General features: G+C 35.7%; 1 protein-coding gene and 1 pseudogene across 2 annotated transcripts in view; both read right to left on the reverse strand.

Moving 5' to 3' along the window:
* Positions 1–22347, reverse strand: part of PIK3CA (phosphatidylinositol-4,5-bisphosphate 3-kinase catalytic subunit alpha) — a 73138-nt gene that overhangs the window by 32831 nt on the left and 17960 nt on the right. The gene's annotated exons all lie outside the window — the stretch shown is intronic.
* On the reverse strand, positions 10404–10501 carry LOC124238786 (uncharacterized; annotated as a pseudogene).

Genomic DNA, 22347 nt, shown 5'->3' on the forward strand with positions numbered 1-22347 from the left:
TGGAAGGTGGAGTGGGAAGGTCTTCCACATATACACGGGGTTAACATATACACTGAATTCTTTAAGGTTAAGCAGGAGTTGAACAAACATAATGAGAAAGAGGCAAGGAGCACGATGTATCTAATCCAGAAACCTGCCATGTCTGCCTCCCCTATGTCATACCTATCAACATCTAATTTATCAACAAATTTTGTTAACTCCATCTCTTGAATCTGTCTACACTCCTTCACTACCATTCTCATTACCGTAGCTCAGGCCACTGGTATTTCTTGTCAGGACCACTGCAAAGGCCTGAATGGTCCCCCTGCATCTATGTTTTCCCCCTGCAATTCATCTTTAACCTCACAGCCAGTGTGACCTACAGAGAACAATAGGGCCTAGTTTGATGAGACATTTCTGCTGTACCAAATCTCAGTTGCAAACAAGTGTATGCTTTCGGAGTTATAGGAAGAAGGTGAGAAGTAGAAAGAGCAAAAATTTCAAGCCCTCCCTCTACTCTGAAAATACAGAAATCAAATGGAAGATAATAAAGTATATAAAATTATTTTTTAATAGTTGAAAATATTTGTCTTCAAATTTCTAAAAGAGACCTACTGAAGTTATAGGATTTAAAATATAATTATCCTATTTCCTATACTTTTAAAAGAAAATTCATTGGCTGGTAAAAAGACCAGATGGATCAATCTGTGTGCATAATTATAGAAGTGACTTGAGCTAAGCTTTAAAAAAAATACAAAAAAAATTTAAAGAATGCAAGGGAAAATGCCAAATGATGACTCTTAAATGATGATCTGCCTGCATAAAAAAGTTCAAATGAAAACAAAACCAAACCACAAGCCACACCAAAACAGCAGCTGTGTTTACAGTTTTCTTTGTTGAATGGCGCTAACAGGTCTATTTTATAGAATCATGGGGGCAACTATTTTATATAATAAATAACAACCCACAGAGTCTCATATGTTCCCAAAGAATTAGCAAAAGAGAAGTCTAGTACAGTAGACAGATCACTGATCCCAATCCTTATTCTACTATAGTATATTTATGGGCAATTAACAACTATCAACCACTCAAGATATACCCTTCTCATTAAGAGACTAAATATGATCATAGCCATAAATACTTGGAGATCCTGGAAGGCAGGCACTGGTTGACATTCATGGTAGTACTATACAAAAGAGAAAGGATGCTACCTTTTCTTCTTTGTCACCTTATGCCAGGCCTTATTCTGTACAAACCACTACTTCAGAGCTCACACGGACAGAAGTGTAGAAGAGGCGAATGGCGCTAACATTTGCTATTTAGCATACACCATGCGCTTAGGCAGGCAATAACCCTTCTGGGGTAGGTATTACAATTTTACATATGAGGAAACTGAAGGTCAGAGAAGTAAAGTTATTCACTACCAGTAAATGTTAGATATGGATTTTGAATCCAGGCCTAGAGGATTTCAAAGTGCACATTACAGTCATGTCGCTATTTGGGTTTCAGATCTGGCCAGGTAATATCCATTGGTGGTGAATAAGAGAATGGATTCAAATTCTGGCTGCCATAAAGTTGTGTGGCCTTGAGCAGTTTAATTCATCTCAGGGAAGCTCATTTTTTACCCCCACTTGTTAAGTTGAGATAATGGCATATACACACTTCATCAGATTGTAGTATTAGATGAGGTAATACATGAAAAACAGGTAAGCCAAGAAACGGGCATACAGAAGTGCTCAATAAATGTTAAATTTTAATAATAAACCTGTAAATTATACCCATATTATCTTTTCAAGCTATTATGAATTATCCAGGACGGGCACCAGAGAGGGATGGGAAAAAGGGGTTTAGGTTCTTTTATAGAGGGAGCTAAGTAAATAAGGAGCTTCATAAAGAAGTGCCAGTTTCAAGTGCTGAAACTTGAAGGTAGCCTTGGTAATGCAAGGCTCACCAACTCTAGAACTGTACTGAGCGGCTAGGATGTTGGTACTCTTGCAGCTGCTTCTAGTTCTCCAGACTCCTAATATTCCTATTTCAATGGTAAGGTATCTACAGCTTAGGTGTGAAGAATCCCCTGCTATCCTTTGTTTTGGAGAAATATCTGCTTCTGCCAGGCCCTAGATTGAATATGCTGTGAAAACAAGGTAAATAAGATGCTTTCCCTTCAGTTGTTGAGGGACTCACAGCTAACTGGGGAAAGAGAAGATGCAGGAACAACTTTAACAATGGAAAATTGTTATAAGACAGAATATAAACCTAGAAAAGTCACAGGAAATATCCAACTGCCTGAAGAGGTTAAGGAAGGCATCAGAGAGGTAAAGTTTAAGTAGAATATTATGGATTAGTCAGGATTTCAGAGAGAAGGGGTAGCTTAGACAGGGGAGAGCTAGATGAGGAGGGTGGTTTAGACTGCCACAAGAATGTGTGTGTAAAGTCACAGACCATGAAAGAACGCAGCCTGTTACCAGCAACACAAGTTGTCTTTTATTACTTGAGTCTGAAGTACATGGGAACAGGCAGGGTGTGTGATAAGGAAGGAGGGTGAGAGGCAGGCTGGGGCCAGAGAGGTGGACAGACTCCATGCTAGGGAGTTTAAATTTTATGTAGTACACTGTAAGTAAAAGGGAGTCTGAACTATTGTGAGCAAAAGAATAACATGACATTTTTTCTCAATTTTAAAATTCAGATTTCTTTAAAAATTTGCTTTCCAAATACAGGATATAATCAAACATTAAACAAAGGTATAAAAACTATATCTTCTTAATTCCCCCAATTTGGAGAAATCCCCAAAGGTAAGAAATCAGAGTACATAACATCTTAAATAAAAGTGCCTTTACACTAGAGAAAAAAAATTAAATGTTGATAAAGAAGGGGGAATTACCCAATCTTAAGTGCATAATCTATTTACAAAGAAAAAGAAGTTATTTGAAAAGCAATACAGGGGAATAAATCACTATAAAGTTAATATTTAAAATACAAATCTCTGCAATTTACAGGTTTGAGGTCACAAAAATATATTTGCCAAAAATAAAACACTTGAAGAGTCAAGGAACTACTCTATTGTGTTTCTGAGTTCAGAATGGGAGGACTAAATATTCATACACTGACAAATCACAACTATTCAGAAGTCTTAGGAAATAAGTTGGTTTTGCCTACCCTAATTTTTTATATATTTAATGATAAGTTATTTCAATTGGGTGGTGCTGTTTTCTTAAAAGAGTCTATATAATTCATAATTTACCCTTTTCTTGAGGAGCTACATCCTCATTATAAAACCAAATCCTGTGCTATACTAAAACACAATGTAGAAGTCTCTTGAGTATTATTGAGGAGTCTGAGGGTATTTCTGGCCCTAAACCAACGACCCCAGGGTGGAGATAGTGCTTTTTAAAATGCTCCATCCCTTGTTTTCTAGCAGTCAGTGGTCACTTCTCAGCTGTGGCCAGCCTGCCTGATGACAGCAGCCTTCTCTTCTTCTGTTATTCATTTCTAGTAGTCAGCAACAACACTTGACCACCATTTTATAACAGTCTGTAAACTAAGGGCCAAGAGACCAATGATATTATGAGAACCTCTGCCGTATGAGCTTAGGAGCACAAAATATGTAAACAGATGCCTTGTTCATCAGAGATTTTTGTTTACTTCCTTGTTCTGGTATTAAAATTGTTAAAATTTACTGTGTTTGGGCAGTAGGCACTGAAAGTCTTTTGGTTCTTAGAAGGCCTGAACCTGCATTTATTTCTTGATGAGGGTTGGTCTGCATTAGCAGCCCAAGGAGGGGGGATGGTCTGCTCATCAGGAGTAAAGACACCTTTCAGGATGAAATAAGCAGCAGAAATGAACAGTAGAAAATAGCCTCAGCCTCTCCATTGTCACTTGACTTTATAGTGGAAGTTTTCTTAATTCATTGGGCAATTCAATATTTTGAATATTTTATGTGCACTCTTTCAGTCCAAGAAGACAATGACATTTTGACAATTTGTTTTTCAACTCTTGAATTGAAAGCCTTTTTCCACTTCCATTAATTAGAATGGTATTTCCAGATTTCATCATTTAAGGCAAGGGTAGTCAAACTACGGCCCACCCACAGGCCAAATCCAGCTCACCACTTTCTTTCATAAATAAAATTTAATTGGAACACAGCCAATAAACTGTTTACATATTGTTAATGCTGCTTTCGTACTACAGCAGCAGCACTGAGAAGGTGCTATGGAGACCACGTGGACTGCAAAACCTAAAATATTTACTATCTTGCCCTTTGCAGAAAAAGTTTGCTGACCTCTGATATGGTATCAGAATTATCTGATATCAACTGGAGAATTTTCTAAATGCACATTGGTTAATAAGTCATCCCCAACCCTGTCTTTGTAATCAGAATCTTACACTTTTAAGTCCTTTAAAAAGAAAAAAGCATTAATTTTAAGCCAGTTAAGTTAAAATCATGAATAGGAAAGTATCTCAGAAGTCACTTACTCGGATATTTTCACTGTTGGGAGCTCACTACCTAACACAGAAGTTTTTGTGGAGCACTTGTAAATTTATCCCTAAACATTGTTTTTCCTAAACTTCTTCATTCCATTCGTTTTGCCTTCTCCATCTCTCCACATACTCGACAGCTACTGGAATTTTCCCTAGGTCTTTTTACCCCAAATTCCTTTAACCATAATTCAAGAGAGAGAGTTTACCGTCATCTTCTTTGGGCCATAGTTTGGGCCATACCCTTGCCCTAAATGATGAAATCTGGAAATACCAGTGTAATTAACAGAAGTGGAGAAAGGCTTTCAATTCAAGAGTTGAAAAACAAATTCTCAAAATGTCATTGTCTTCTTGGACTGAAAGAGTGCACGTAAAATTTTCAAAATATTGAACTGCCCAATGAATTAAGAAACTTTCCACTAATAAGTCAAGCAACAATGGAGAGGCTGAGGCTATTTTCTACTGTTCATTTCTGCTGCTTATTTCATCCTGAAAGGTGTCTTTACTCCTGCTGAGCAATATATTCCCCACTTGGAGTGCTAATGCAGACCAACCCTCACCAAGAAATAAATGCAGGTTCAGGCTTTCTAAGAACCACAAGACTTTCAGTGCCTCCTGCCCAAACACAGTAAATTTCAACTGTAATTTTAATACCAGAACAAGGAAGTAAACAAAAAAGGATGGATTTCTACAATTCTACCTTAATACACTCATTAAAATTATCTACATCCATAGTTGACTTCCTGCTAGACTGAACTTTTCTAGGATAGGGCCTTTTTCTGGGTCACTATAGTCCTAGAGCATAGTGGTGTAAGTAGGAAAACTAAATTGTTGAAATTATCCCAGGGAAAATGCAACAAAGGCCTGAACAAAGAAATGCAGCAACAGTAACAGCAAGAAAGAGATGGATGAAGACATCTTACAAAGGAAAATCAAAAGCCCTGAGAGACCAAATGAACTTGAGGTATGAGAAGCATCATTTTAAACAAACTGCACAGCAGTGGCTATGCATGGGAAGCAAGTGCCTTCCAGTACAATTTTCCTGAGCCCCAGTTAGGGCCTCTCAAACTTTCTTCCTCTAAGAGTCACTGAGCTGTTGGAGTGAGTCCAAAGGGACAGCTGTAATATACACTAGCTCTGGAAGGATGCATATTATCTATTTTTCAAAGTGCTGTCCTTCACTGACCTTTACAAGCTGACCATGAGAAAAGAGATTTAACTCATTCCTTTAGTGATTCAGACAGACCCTAACTCCAGGGTGGAAAATCAAGTTCTCATGATCAGTATGTAGAAAATTCAAATTCCTTTAGTAGGGGATGCAATTCATTTTCACTATTAAATTCACAGTGCTATGAAAGGTGTTATCAAAATACATTTCAGAGATTTAATGCATTATTTAAGACAAGGGTTCCCTAATATGATGTCCATAGATGGGTTTAGAAAGGGTCTGTGCTAACGGAGTTTTAAAAATAATGAAATACTGACAAGTAAAGTCTAGCTCAGTAATGTCTATACCAGTGTAGACTTTTGTTTATCCATAAATATGAACAAGGACTTTATTAAGGTGGGCTAAAAGAATCTAGTATGAGTAGCAGAAATGTGGTAAACAAACACAAGAGCCATTAATGAAGTATAGATTAACAAATATTTGGTCTTAGATTGTTAGATAAATTATGAATTTAAATTTTCTATTTTACATGGGTATGTAAATTGTACCAAATCTCAAAATATGTAATCACTAATTTTCCCAATTTGAATTTTAAAAATTCAAATTTTAGTGTGTGATAGGATAAATTAAATTTCTTAAAATTTAAGCTCAAAAGGAAACTAAATATTAATAGGTAGAGGTGCAGGTTAAAGAAATAGGATTATGAAGAAAGGTAAATGTAGTTAATATGGAAAATACAACAAGAGGTATTTCATAATATCATACAGTTTAACAAGAGAAATGCTTCCACAGTGACACACAGTTTTCCAGGAAATACTTCTTTTCTCTTGTTTGTGAGGGAGTCAAGGCAGATTATCATACCTTCACATAAAACAAGCAGCAGGCAGTCAGAAGTAAATTGTAAATCAGGCAACTCTAGAAACCCCATTTACTTTTTCAGATCAAGGTGGCAGTATTTGATAAATTAAGATTTCAAAATACAGAACTAAAAGAATGACTAATACTTCAAATGAAAAATACATTAATATTTTGCCTTGTTTTTCTAGTAGTAGAAAAGAGTAGTAGCTCTAATTGTTCGATTCCTCTTTATTAATCGGTCCACCTTGTGACTAATGGCAAGCATTGGTAATACATGTGGATGGGATTAAGGGTCTCTCCTTCTGGCCAAAGAAAAGGACAAAGCTAAACATTCATAAAGAGAATCTAACCAGTGACTTGAGCTTTAACATCTTAATACTTGTAGCAAATGAATAAGCAAGTGACCTGGAAAATTTTGGAAACCTCCAAATCTTTTCAGCTATGGTATTATTCAGTATTTAGTAGCAAAGAGAACAACATCTACAAAGCTAGTCTAGTTCTAAGCGTGGAGCAGAAATTGTCTAACCAGTATTTTTGCTTTCCTTCAGATCATGGTTCCCTCATCCTCAGTTCTAATGACCCTAGGGAGAACTCTGCAATTCCCAAGACTTCCTCAGGAGGTGAATTTTCAGGCAGATTCCCTATTTGCACAAGGTAAATAAATGTCGTTACTACCTCATAGCGAGGTTATAAGAATTAAATGAGATACACATGTAAAATCCTTAGCATAGTGCTTGGAGCATGGAAATTCAATAAGGGGTCCCTCTCTCTTTATCTATTGGATCAATGCTCTCTAAATCCATGTGTCCAGAAAGGTGCCAGAACTTTACTGTTTCAGGCTTGTTGTAAGGAGATGGTAGATATTACTATTTTGAAATTATTTTAAAAATATTTATGCATATTTTTGATGCAGAATATTTTATTTACATATTTGATATCTGTACAGATGTCTCTGTCCTCATCTTTATATTTGCCTCTGTATTCTTACTGAACCACAAAATTCCTAAAGAATGAGGCCTATATCCGTTTGACTCAGTGTGTGGATTCCCAGCAGAGCGTAAGCATCAAATGGACATCTGCCATATATCAATAATGATAAAACACAAGAGAAAACAACCAAACATAGGTCAACAAGAGACATAAGAAAAAAGCAGACAGAAATACATAGAAAAATTCTTATTTTAGAATTATGCCATATATAATTTGTAAAATCTACTTAAGTTTACACATGAGATTACATTGGTTTTCTTATTCAAAAAAAAGGGGGGAAATTGCAGTGAGTAACAGAACTAAACATGGAAAGTCATGGTTACAAATATTTTTGGCTCTTGCACTGAAAACAATAATGACCAGTGAGAAAAAGCTAGAAGTGAAGGGAAACGAAACAGACCATACTAGTGATTTTTCTCTTCATATTAAAAAAAAAAAAAAAGCCTTTTAATCATATTTGGATTGATTGGAAATAAGCAGGAATGATCTTTTTGGGCTAAAAACCAATGACACGGCTCATCTCCTACATTTACTAAGATACTATTTAGATACTACATTATTTATTTATTTGTTTGTTTATTTATTTATTTTTTTTTTGAGGAAGAGTAGCCCTGAGCTAACTACTGCCAGTCCTCATTTTTTTGCAGAGGAAGCCTGGTCCTGAGCTAACATCCGTGCCCATCTTCCTCCACTTTACATGTGGGACGCCTACCACAGCATGGCTTGCCAAGCGGTGCCATGTCTGCACCGGGGATCCGAACCGACGAATCCCAGGCCGCCGAGAAGCGGGACATGCGTACTTAACCGCTGCGCCATCGGGTTGGCCCCACTACATTATTTATTTAGTAAGATACTGAAGCAATACTTAAAGTAAATTTGGTATAATGTGGAGGGTAATTTTTTAAGGAGAAAAGAGATAAATTTCCCCATAAAATGGTAACAAAGTAGTATCTTTTATATAAAGAGAGAAAAAACCCTAAGGTATTTAAGTTTGGCAGCTGTATCTACATTTAAGGACCAAGAGTATACTTCAACAATACAGTGAAAGTAGAAGCCTAATTATATACCTGATTGCCTCCATGAAAACTTAATCAATATGAGATCGATGAAAAGACCATCCCAGCAAGAAAGCATGGCCTGCTATAAAAGAAATGCAAAATATAGAGGGGATCATGAAATGTTATTCCAATTTCCTGCTAAGCAAGAATTTTAGCTCCCATGGAACATAAAGAGAAAAGCTCCTGAAAGCTTAACGTTTTACAAGTAAAAGTTTATCATTAAACTCAGTACTGCTGATAACTAAAAAATAGGGCTCACAGTCCCTTGTAATTCCCTTTTACAAATGAAATTCATGAAAATCCATTTATTACTTGGAATTACACAGATGATGTCAACCATTGATTGTCCCTTTCTCGATTGATGGGTTCACTTAAGAAAAAAATTATAAAAGCACTCTCCTTTTCCGCTTAAAGTCAGTATTAAAACTCTTCTTCTTTCAAAAGCTTAGGGGTTTCACCAAAAACAACTTCTTGCCCTAATGAAGCTAACACCATGCTGGACTTAGCTGATTTCTAAAATAGTTATTTCCTGGCTGTTAATGATCTAAGGAGAAAGAAGAGACAAAAGACTATGTTATATCACCCAGGGACCAGAGCTAGATAAATTTATTAAAGAGCTTAAGAACATCTAGATTAAACATCTTAATTAAATTGAGAACATCTAGAAAAAGGTAACACTAGCATGTGTCTTCCAGCTCACTTGATTTGGTTCTTTTGAAGATATGTAATAAATAAGCAGAAGGCAACATGTTTCCATAAGCTACGAGGAATGACAACATCTCCCTGAAGTTTATCAGATGGCTTTCCCTCTGTTATTTTTGTTTCTTCCTGGTATAGTGTAATGCCTTCATAAGCCTTTCCATGGCTTTGAATACCTCACAGTCTTCTTTCAAGTTTACTGCATCTATGGGTGAGAGCGGATGGCCTTTTGGAAAACACCTGCTTCACACTGTTCCCCTTTGTCTTTTTCTCTCTTCATCAAGAATGAACAGCTACCTTAATCTTTATGTCATAGGATGAAGACATAATTTAGTTATTATTGGGACTCTCAGTCAAGTATTACTCCTTCTGGTGGTACCCCTCTAGTGTCTAGATGCATTAGAACTTGTCTGTACATCACTGATTAACGTTATGGTCTTTCTTGACAATGATGAAAATATACCTTCACATACCAACTTTATACTGCCATTATAAACAAAGCAAAAGCTGGGTCAGCTACAGGTTTCTCAGTGGAACCAGTAGTTCTATCTTCCTTGCACAGAACAGGTAGTTTGTGTCCAGAGAGAAAGAAAAAAAAAACCCCAATGCCAAAATAGTAACCTTTCCATCTAGTCGAGTCTAATAAAGATAGAGCTAGCATCTTTGAGGGCACTAGCAGACACAATATACTCACCTAACTGCATGCAGATATATTTCATAGAAGGTCTCTTTGCTTTGGAGTATTCTTTTCATTTTTGGCCAACTCAACATTCCAAACTTAACAGATTTGTGTTATCTGCCAAAAGGCCAAACTGATCTGGGGGAAGCAGGCCAATCATAAAGCTCCATTATGGTCTATAGTGTCCGACAGGTTTCCCTATTTCCTGACGCCAGGTGTCATAAAACTGCAGCTATAGTGTCTGTGCCTATGATTACATACTACCATGCACAAATAATGAACAATGCAGATATTCATATATCATTGCTGTAACTGGCCGCTGCAAGGACAGTATTTTCAAAATCGAATGACAAGGTCTAGACTGTGCTGCAGTGATCGTGGTGGTGATTCTGCCAGTACTGACAGGCTAAGGAGGAAGTAAAAATGAACTCTACCAATTTGCTCTGTAGCAGGAAAACAGCCTGCTGGTAAGTGAATCAAATAAAAACATTAGCTTAAAAATACGGAGTACTTTCTGACTGTGTGTATCAACCTTGCACAGGGGTCATGTTATCTGTTGTCACTCCAATTTTAGTAGTATGTTCTGTGGGAACAGGTACTACCCAAGGAACTTTTAGCAAAAATACTAGGAAGACTTTGCTTTTAGCTTCATTCATCCCAAGGGAAAGCCCCTAATGGATGCATTACATAATTAAGCACCAGTGTAATACAGTGTCAAGAAAACATATTTTAGTTTACAAAGTAATATACAACCAGGATTAGATTAGACTGGGAAAATCTGGCTCCAGATGTGTTGAGTATTCTTGGTTGTCATATCAATACTTAGGGCCCTGACATTTTTGTCTAGTTATTTATCTACCTTCGCCATTTTTATCCTTTTGCCGTAATATCACAACCTCACCCTTTGTCCTTGAACTGATTTTCTTTCTTAGAGGCCCTTATTGTAATCATTTCAAGTACTTCCTCTTACTCCGTATCTATTGATATATTAGTGGTATTCTTACAAATAAATAGAAAGCATAGAACGTACAGTACATTAAAATGTTATTTCACTAAATTTCACTTAAGCTGATCACTTAATGTCTATTTTTTTGCGGGGGGGGGAAATTAGCCCTGAGCTAACATCTGCCGCCAATCCTCCTCTTTTTGCTGAAGAAGACTGGCTGTGAGCTAACATCTGTGCCCATGTTCCTCTACTTTATATGTGGGATGCCTGCCAAAGCATGGCTTGCCAAGTGGTGTGTAGGTCTGCACCTGGGACCCAAACTGGTGGACCACAGGCCACCGCAGCAGAACATGTGAACCTAACCGCTGCACCACCAGACTGGCCCAACTTAATGTCTATTCTTTATCTGCTCATTTCATATGTCAAATTTATTGGCCAAAACAAGTATTCTCCAGTTTTAATCAGATAAACCCATACAGAGCTACCTGCAAATGTGTTCCATTTTCTTCAAACTGTAAGAATGTAAGATATTGTATTATTTGTTCAGTGACTACTAGCCAAGTCTATCCATAGGTAAGAATACACTTCATGAGGGATGTTACAACACTGGATCAAAGACATGAAACACAGCAGAAATCTGATTTAAAAAATTGCTTTTTCAGTGATAAAGACCAAACAGTAACATTATATTCTGATGTAATCACTTGCCATTTGCTCCATTTTCTGGCAATAACAGAATACTTTAGCATTACACTAAATGGTGTAATACTCCACTGCAAGTAATTATTGACAAGCTTTAATAGTGATTTAAAATACTTCAGTATTTGACCTCTGGTAAAAGGCCTATTTCACCAAAGCAAAATTTGAAGTAGTGCAGGATAGCTGTTTGGTAAGCAAAGGAACACAGATTTCCCACAAGTGCAATCACAAGAGGGTGGCTGAATTTCAGTATAAGCATCGCCTAGCCAAGATGGGAAGAGAAGCAGACCTACAAGTGATAGCAACAACAATGTGGAGTTACATAAGCACAGATATTTAAAAAAAAAAAAAATCAATCTTTTTAGCCAATACAATATGTGAAAGGTACTTCAGAATCCATTTAATGATGGCAGAGAAGTATTAGTAGCTGGTCTTTACTTTGCCCTTTCAAACATTTACCGTTCACTTATACTTGATGTAGTACAATGTACTAAGTATCTGGGAAATTATAATTAGTATATCTTAAAATGAGAGCAATGAGAATGACAAACTGAAATGAGTGTAATTGTGTAAAAACAGCAACAGAAGTGGTAAGTAGAATACTTCCATTTTTATTCATCGATGCTCAAAATGTCCTCCAGTGACCACCTGAGGCATACTGTTAAACAATAAATTACCCTATAATAATTTAATAAGTTAAAGTGCTTCCTTGTAAAATGTATCTACTGACAAGAAACTTTTAAACTGGTTATTTAACATAAGTCAGTAAACTATTATCCCACTGCTTCACACATTATGATGCATTAGCTAATTTTGCCGAAATTAAAACAAAGGCACAGAGGGAGTTATAAGAAAGTCTGAAAAAGGGAACTTGAAGAGCTAAAAAGCTAAACCTTCACCAGGGAGTAGTACCTCAAGAAAGGGAGTAATTGCAAAGGCTAGAGTGAAGAGATAAGGGAAAGTTCCCAGGTTGGAGAGAGACATGAACAGAGACTTCTGCGTATGTGCCCAATAAAGGTTACCGCAGGGATGGATACATGATGGAGAATCCTGACGTAGTGAAAATCCAGTGAGAGCGTCTAGTATGATACATAAAGAGAACACTCAAATCTCTATTTCTTAAATTGCAAGAGAAAAGTTTATGTTTCAGTTTTAGTTTTACCTTTAAACTTCATCTAGTCAATACTAATAATCTCTATTATTTGATAGTTGCTTTATGGTCTATGTGATAATAATTTGACAGTTTCATGCCAATTTTGAGGGGTATAAGAAAAAAAGGCACAGAAAAAATTCTTTAAAGTACCTCCACTGTCAATATTGGAAGTCAGAAATTTACATTCTGTCACAAAGCCCTCAAAATGATGAAGTATTTTTTTTAAAAAAGATGGAAGTACGGGTTCTATTTTTATAGCATAATTAAGTCACAATAATTAGCTTACTAGTTTCTTAAAAATCTGCTTTCATATCTCTAGGAATCGACTAATTAAAACGTGCTTGGTTCCTCTGTTACAACTGGCTTAACAATACTAGTGTTCTTACCCATCACGAGTCTACTTGCAATAGTATCATTAGCACTAAGATTCAAATAACAGTGCTGTATTTATGACTGCACTTTACTTTCCACAAAAGCAGAATTCTGAGAAAAGCATGAGTCATTACTCCCAGGGTAAAAAAATAATGTTTCTTTGGTCAGAATATAAAACTTATTACTGAAACCAGTAATTTAGCCTAGAAATTCCTCTTCTGAATCAAAGGAACAGAATGTTTCTTTTCTTTATTCGAACATTCCAAAACTAGTAGAACCATCCATCTGTCTGCTTTTACTACTCTCCATATCTGGTATGTGGTGACAGAAAAACAACCCTTAGTCTAGCTATTTTCAGCACTGCTCTTTTGTTCTTTTGTCCTGTCAGGATGTCATTTTCCTAGGACAAAATATCGACACATACACAAGGGCTCATACGCCCCTACCTCTCCCTCACTATTTGAGCATCTATTACAAAATCACTAGAATATACAGACAGAACCTTCTAAAAGTGGATGGTTCCATAATGTTAAATGTTAGAAAGTTCTCAGGTTCATGTGCTATATCGCATCTTAAAAATCTTCATAATTAAAAGTTACAAAGGTAAGGAATTATTGATGTTACAAATGATTTAAAGTTTTTCCCCAATAAAAAGTAAGAATAATCTTTCTATGACATTTTTCTGGCCTCTTTTTATTGCTTCTTTTCTCGGCACCTCTTATTCTGCTTATTACTCAAACGTGGGCATTTTTCATGACATCATCACTCTCTCAATCTCCAAGGTTAGAACCTGTGGAGTTCTCAACTCCTCTTGCATGATGTCACCACTATTCATTAAATCACCTCAAATTCATCACTTTTTTTCTTTTTTTTTTGCCATCTTCTCTGCGACCATTAGATCCTAATGAGTTCTCATATGGGACACTGATTTGTCTCTTAATTCAACAAGCATTCGTTAAGCACTGCCATCTGTAACACACTGGCAATGAAAGTGAAGGAACAGGCGATGGAAAAGAGGACAAAAATGATTCATATATATATATATATATAAACAAAGGTGAGAATGACAGAGTTCCGACCTCTATCACTTTACAATCTACAAGGTAGACTGTAGTAATTACAGGAGAAAGTGTGTGTGTGTGTGTGTATTTAAGGGAGAGGCACTTACTGAATGAAAAGGATTTCTGACAGGTACAGAATAAAGAGAAGGGCACAGGAGGTTAAAAGGGCAGTATGAACTAAGGCAAAAAGCCCTGAAAGCACACCTATTCCATTTCTCCCCTCCCCAATTCATTATCACAGTGTCACTACAAATGGCTACCTAAAACATGCATCTAATTACACCCCTATTCAATTAAAATAACATGGTGAATCTCTACTATCTACAGAACATAGGCCAAACTCAAAGCCTCACCATTAAAACTATGCTCTGCCCTTACTCTTTTTTCCTCCACACTCCAAGCTCTAACCTTATTTTGGATCAATCTTTTCCCTTTACAGTTTTCTTTGCCTTTGTAAATAGGGTCCATGATCTATCTTCCACCTCTATTCTCATTCGTTGCCATTTCAATCATACTTCTCCTTTAAATTCAGCCCAAATGCTTTCCCTACAGTACCTTCAGTCTCATTAAACTTGGCTTATAATTCCAGATGAACTTTAGAATCATTTTGTTAAGTTCAAAAACAAAGATCAAAGCAAAACTTGTTGGTATTTTGATTGAGAACACTTTGATGTATTTTAATTTAGGGAGAACTGACATTTTTACAAGAAATTCTTCCTAACCAAGTATGCACTTCCACTTATTTAAGTCTATTTTCCAATGTTCCTCAGTAGTTACTTTTTAATTGAACTATAATTAACATACAATGAACTGCACATATCTTAAGTGTTAAGTGCGATGACTTCTGACTTTTTACATCCATATAACCACCACACAAAATGAGATATAGAACATTTCTATTATCCCAGAACATTTCCCATGCTCTTTTCCAATGAACTTCTTTCTCTGCCCCTAGTCACATTCTAATTTCTGTAATTGTAGATTCGTTTTGCTGGTTCTTGACTTCATATAAATCAAATCACACAGTGTATGCTCTTTTGTGTTTGGCTTTCTCTGCTTAACTTACTATTTTGAAACTTATCTATGCTGTTAATGTATCAGTAATTAGTTCTTTTTAATTACTAAGTAGTATTTCAAAATATATTACAACGTGTTTATCCCTTCTCCAGTTGTTGAATATATGGGATGTTGCCAATTTTGGCTAGGAACATTCTTACATCAGTTTTTTTTTGCTTTTGTTGTAGTGGACATACACTTTTATTTCTCTTGGTAAATACTTAGGAGTAAAATGCTGGGTTGTATGCTGTGCAGACTAACTGCTTATCCTTAAAAAGGTCTGCTTTTGGGGCCGGCCTGGTGGCACAGTGGTTAAGTTCGCACGGTCCGCTTCTCAGCAGTCCAGGGTTCCCCAGTTTGGATCCCAGGTGCAGACATGGCACCGCTTGGCAAAGGCCATGCTGTGATAGGTGTCCCACATATACAGTAGAGGAAGATGGGCATGGATGTTAGCTCAGGGCCAGTCTTCCTCAGCAAAAAGAGGACGATTGGCAGCAGTTAGCTCAGGGCTAATCTTCCTCAAAAAAAAAAAAAAAAAAAGACCTGCTTGCAAAGCTGGCCCTAGATTAGTGTCTGGGAACTTGGATCTTAAATTTTGAGCAGACTCCTACCCCCTAACTGATAAGACTGGCTCACTGTGCCTAAACTGTTTACGAAAACAACATGGGTCATGTTGAATATCTGTTTTCCTTCTGGATTTGGGTATGCGTTGGGCACAAGGATCAGCCTCTACTACAATGCTTGTGCAATGAATGTTTAACGAGCTTTCCTGGCTGGCTACATTTCACACATGCTCTCACAACTCCTGGCTGGAGGAATTAAGTGTACCTTGTGTGACTCCACTGGGAGAGGGAGGAGCCGTGGAAGCTTGTGCCTAGTCTCCCCTGGATTTCTCCCCAGGCACCCTCTCCTTTGCTGACTGTGCTTTGTATCCTTTAGTTGTAATAAACCACAGCCATGAGTATGACTACATGCTGAGTCTTCTGAGTCTTCCTAGCAAACCATCAAACCTGGTCTGAATTCACTAAGTGTTATGTTTATCTCTATAACAAACTGCCTACCAGTTCTGCAAAGTGGTTGACAATTTTGCATTCCTACCAACAATAACCAAGAGTTCCAGTTGCTCTATATCCTCATAACTATTTAACACTATCAGTTTTTTAATTTTAGCATAACTATTTAACACTATCAGTTTTTTAATTTTAGCTGTTCTAATGGGTATGAAGTAGGAGCTCTACAAATTAATACATTTTATGCAAAATGCATATGCAAAAAGAAATTCAAACATTTAATTTGCATTTAATGATGACTAACAATGCTGAAAATCTTTTCATGTGGTTATTGGCCATTTGTATATCTTCTGTGAAATATCTGTTTGAGTCTTATCCCTTTTTATATTAGGTAGTTGATTTTTTTAATGTTGATTTCAGAGGTTCTTTATATACTCTGGATATAAGTTTTTTGTCACTTATAATTACTGAGAATACTGGCATGTCTATTCATTTTCCTGATGTCTTTTGATGAGCAAAAATTTTAATTTTGATAAAGTCCTATTTATCTAATTTTCTTTTATGATTAGTGCTTTTGGGTCCTCTCCAAGAAATCTTTGCCTTCTCAGTAGAGTTTCGGAAGATTTTTTCATGTAAGTTCTGCCATGGTTACATTAAGTTTATTTCTAGATAAGTGATCTTTTTGTTAATCTTGTGAATGGGTTCTTCTCTTCCATTATATAATTGATTACTGTTTACATAAAGGAAAACTATGGTTCATTTATATTATTACTGCAATGATACCAAGAAGCCATACAGAAAAAGATGAATAAATATGACTAAAAAGTCAAAGATTTTGGTCCGGCAGAAGTACCATAAACCAAATTGTAAGATTTGGCAAACTGGAAAGATATATTTGCAACACATTTGACAGAGGACTAATTGTCGTGTGTGTGTGTGATTTACAAATAGCTCAGACAAATCAGTAAGAAAAAGATGAATAGGAAAACATTACAAATACAGAGTCTGCAGAAAAAAAGTTTAGATAGATAATAAGCTTGAGGAAATAATTTAAAAATGCAAATAAAAACAATGATACATTCCCATTTTTCACTTAACAGATTGAAAAAAAATTAAGCTTGATGAAACCCTCTATTGCAAAGATAGCACTCTTAGGTTATTGGTGGGAATGTAAACTTTCCAGAAGACAATCTGACAATCTGATTCAAAATTTAAAATGACATATTTTTAGACTATGCAATCCCACAATTAGGAATTTATTATAGAGATATGTTTGTAAAAATTTACCATAAAGTAGGTTAAAGAATATTCCTTACAGCAATGTTCATGAAAGCAAAACCTAGAAACAACCAAAATATTCATTAAGGGGAATGATTACATAAATTATAGTAAGCATTTTGTGAATACTATACAGCTATTAAAGTGAATGATGCAGATCTGCAGGCACCAATATGAATAGATCACCAGACACAGCGAGGAGGAAGCGGAAGAGCTACAGAACAGTGTGGTTATTAAAGGGGGAGGGGAACTCCTGAAATCAAAATATCAGAGTAAAGACCTTTGTGCCTCCAATCACTCCTAAAAAAGAAGAAAAACAAACATCCTCTTTGATGAAGTTAGAAAACTGTAATCCTAAACCATAATACATAAAGAGAGGGGAAAAAGGAATGATAAATGAGGTGAGGAATATTAAATTTAAGTCATTACAGATAAGAAGCAAGCCAATTCTCACAGAACCTCAGAAAGATTCAGGACTGGAAGATACCTGGAACTATCAGAATTCCAGGTCTCCAACTCCACTTAGCGTAGTCAATGACTTCCCATCCTTCAGAAATCAGAAGGCATTGTTTCTGAAAAAACCTAAACTCAAGAGACTCTGGACTTAGACATAGAAGTAGATAAAACTAAAACTGGAGGGTTATGTGAAAGTCTAAGGAGACCCAAAACCCCTTTCTTTGGTAAAACTCTGGAAATAGCAGCAGCAGCTTCATACAGGAGATGCTAGATTTTCTCCAGAAAAGGACCCCAAACTGACTAACCTAGAGAGAGACTGTAACAATTACGAACTTTCTACAGTGTAGACCACCAACAGACCAAGAGCACTGCCTTCATACTCAGAGCTTTTAATCAGCTTTTAATGTCCTTTAAATATGAATGACAGCCAAGGATCTTTATGCATTTGAGGAAAGTCTCCAACGAAAAAAAAAAAAACCAGGAGTGCTAAGAAACAGAATGATAGAACAGAAGAAAATGTCAAAGAAACTAATTAAAATATTCTAAGAGAAAATACTGCATCATTGACGAAAGGAGGAACCTTAAGAACAATCAGAGAATAAAAGCTGAAAAAAAAAAAAACTAGTGAAGGTTTGAAGTTAAAGTCAAGGCAATTTTCCAGAAGGCAGAATAAAAAGAAAGAGATGAGTAGTAGGAGGGAAAGGTAAAAAAATTAGAAAAGGCAATCCAGGAAGTCTAATATATGACTTGTAGGAATTCCACAAAGAACAATGAAAATAGAGAAGAAAAAATATCAAAAAGGTAAGGCAAGAAAATTTCCAAGAATTGAAGGATGTGAGTCTGTAGAAAGCACGGACCCACTGAGTGCGCAGCACAATAAATGAAAAAAGACCCACACCAAAGTACGGCTCCATAAAATTTCAGAATACCAGGCATGAAAGAAGATCATCATTCCCAAAGAGAAAAAAATAAAAGATCAGGTACCAGGACAGCACTGGACCACTCAAAGCAAAACTGGAAGCTAAAAGATATACAGCAATACTTCAAAAATTCTGAGTAAAAATGATTTTCAACCTAGAATTCCACACTCATATAAAATACCACATAATTGTAGGAGTAGAATATGACACATTTAGGTATCCAAAATCTCAAAAAATTTACCTCTCAGTTACCTCTTTTCAGGAAGCCACTAGAGGATATGCTCCTGTAAATGAGGCAGTAAACCATGAAGGTATAGGGCACAGGAAATCAAGGCTCCAACACAGGAAGCAGGTGGAGGGAATTTCCAGGATGAGAGCAAAGAGGAGTCTTACGACAACAGCTGTGAAAGACTGAGGGAACAGTCAACATTAAATAAGAAAAACTGAAGGCTCTAGGAAGGATATCTTAGGAAAATAACCAAACCAATGATCTCACAGGTGAAAGTTATTACAAAGATGGCTTGAAGCCTGTGGGAAGACAAACTCAGATGCAATGGTAACTAGGCAAATTTCTAACATGAGGCAATTATTTAATTAAAACAAAAAAGCTGTTACCAGAAAAGATATAACCATATGCACTATTTGCTTCATTACTGAACAATATTTATATGGTCATAATAATGGAAACAGTAAGTGTAGATTTAACCAGTAAAAATTAAATATACCAGGATGATGCGATAATGAAGGAGGGTATTAAGAGAGTTAAAAATCACATGTTATAGGAGGAAATTAATGGATGTTAAATATTGGTGGGCCAAGAAACAGCAGTTACCCCATTATTACAAGGTGGTACATACGAGTAGTAGCTAAAATAATCAGAAGTGGTTTTCCTGAAGAATGACACACGACAAGTTAGGGGGAGAGGATGGGAAGAAAGGGGGGTAGTACACTGCTGTTTTTATTAACCTTTCAGTAGTAATTTAAAACTACATTACTGTATTATTTTTATTTCAGCTTTATTTGGGGTATAATTTAAAATTCAGTTTCATAAGTCTTGGTATATGTATACAGTTGTGAAGACTACCAATAAAACCAAATTTGATAATTCAAAACACTTCAATTACCCACCCCCAAAAGTTTTCTCCCTTTGCAGTCAAATCGTCAATCTCCACTTCTACCCCAGGTCCTAGGTAACTACTAATCTGCTTTCTGTCACTATAGTTTTGCTTATTCTAGAATTTTGTATCAAAGGAGTGATACAGCCTGTAATCTTTTGTGTCTGGCTTCTTTTATTTAGCATGATGTTTTTAGCATTTATGTTTAGGCCTAGGATCCATTTTGAATGAATTTTGGGGTTTAGTGCGAAGACATTAAGATTTTTTTTTATTCATCCATATGGATACCTAGTTATTCTAGCATCGTTTTTTGAAAAGACTATTCTTTCCCCCTTGAATTACCTTGGTGCCTTTGTAAAAAGTCAATTATCATATTAAGTATGGTTCTATTTACAGACTCTCAAATTTCTTTCATTCATCTCTATGTCTATCCTTGTGCTTATAGTGTACTATTTTGACTAGCGTGGCTTTATAGCAAGTCTAAAAGTCAGGTACTGTAAGTCCTCAGATTTTGTACCTAAAAAAACTTTTTTGCTATTTTGTATCTTTGCATTTCCATATAAATTTTAGAACCAGCTTGTCAATTTCTACGAAGACTGACAAGAGTTTGACTGGAATTACACTAACTCCATAGATCAGTTTCATGAGAATTGCCATCCTAACAATATTGTCTTCCAATTCAAGAACATGCAGTATCGCTCAATTAATTTAGGTCTTCTTTAATTTCTGTCAGCAATATCTTGTAGTTTCAGTGTACAGATTTTGCATATCTTTTGTTAAATTTATTTCTAAGTATATAATACTATTGTGGTTTTGTTTTCCAATTTCATTTTGGATTGTTCATTGCTATTATATAGAAATACAAGTAATTCTCATTTATTATTTTGTATCCTTCAGCCCTGCTAAATTCACATATTAGTTCTATTAGGTTTTTAAATGCAAATTCCTTAGAACTTTCCACAAACATGCCACTCATGAATAAAACAGTTTTACTTCTTCCTTTCTATTCTACATGTCCTTTCTTTTTCTTGTCATGCTGCACTGGCTAGAACTTCCCAGCATAATGCTGAATAAAAGTGATGAGAGCAAACATCTTTGCCTTGTTCTTGATCCTAACTGGAAAAGCATAAAATCATACACCATGAAGTATGCTTTTAGTTTTTTTTCATAGACATCTTTTATCGAGTTGAGGAAGTTGCCTTCAATTCCTAGTTTGCTGAATGTTTTTATTAAGTTTGTGTTGAATTTTGTCAAATATCTTTTCTGCGTCTATTGAGATGATCATATGGTTTTTCAACTTTATTACATTCAACATTAATACACTGGTGTATTACATGGAACTGATATTTAGAAGTTAAGCCAGCCTTTCATTGCTGGGATAAAGCTCACATGGCCATGATATATTATCCATTTTATATATTGCTAGATTTAATATGCCAATATATTGTTAAGGATTTTTGTGTCTATGTTCATGAGAAATATTGGCTGCTAGTTTTCTTTTCTTGTGATGACTTTGGCTTTGGTGTCCAGGTAATACTGGCCTCATAAAATAAGCTGTGATATTCTCTTTACTCCTCTATTTTCTGAAAATCTGCGTAGGACTGGTATTTTTCCTTCCTTCAGTGTTTCAAAAAATTACCAGCTATGCCATTGGGGGTGGATTCTTGTTGTTGTTGGAAGGTTTTTAATTACTAGTTGAATTTCTTTATTCTATATAAGTCTACTTGGATTTTCTATTTCTTCTTGAGTCAGTTTTGGTCATTTGTAGTTTTGAAGGAATTTGTCCATTTCATCTAAGTCGTCAAATTGATTGGTATAAAGTTGTCCATAATATTCCTTTATTATCTTAAGTATCTATAGTATCTGTAATAATACTCATTCTTTCATTCCTAATATTGTTAATTTAGATCTCTCTTTTCTTCTTGATCATTCTAGTTAAAAGTTTACCAGTTTTACTGAACATTTTAAAGAATCAGCTTTTCATTTCATTAATTTTCTCTATTTTCTATTTCCTTGATTTCTGTTGTGACCTTATTTCCTTTTTTCTATTTACTTTGGGTTTAATTTACTCTTTCTTTTCTAACTTCTTAAGGTAGCAGCTTACATAATTGATTTTAGAACTTCCTTCTTTTCCAGTATAAGCATTTAAAGCTATACATTTTTTTCTTAGCACTGCTTTAACTACACACCAAATATTTTGTGATATGTTGTATTTTTATTTTCATTCAGTTAAAAATATTTTCTAATTCCCCCTGTTAATTGTTGTTTCATCCATGGGTTACTTAGAATATGTCATTTAATTTCCTCATATTTGGGGACTTTAAGTTTTTCTGTATTGATTTTTAATTGACTTTCTTTGTGGTTGCAGAACACA

Source organism: Equus quagga, chromosome 4 (genome assembly GCF_021613505.1).
Source record: "Equus quagga isolate Etosha38 chromosome 4, UCLA_HA_Equagga_1.0, whole genome shotgun sequence".
NCBI lineage: Eukaryota > Metazoa > Chordata > Mammalia > Perissodactyla > Equidae > Equus > Equus quagga.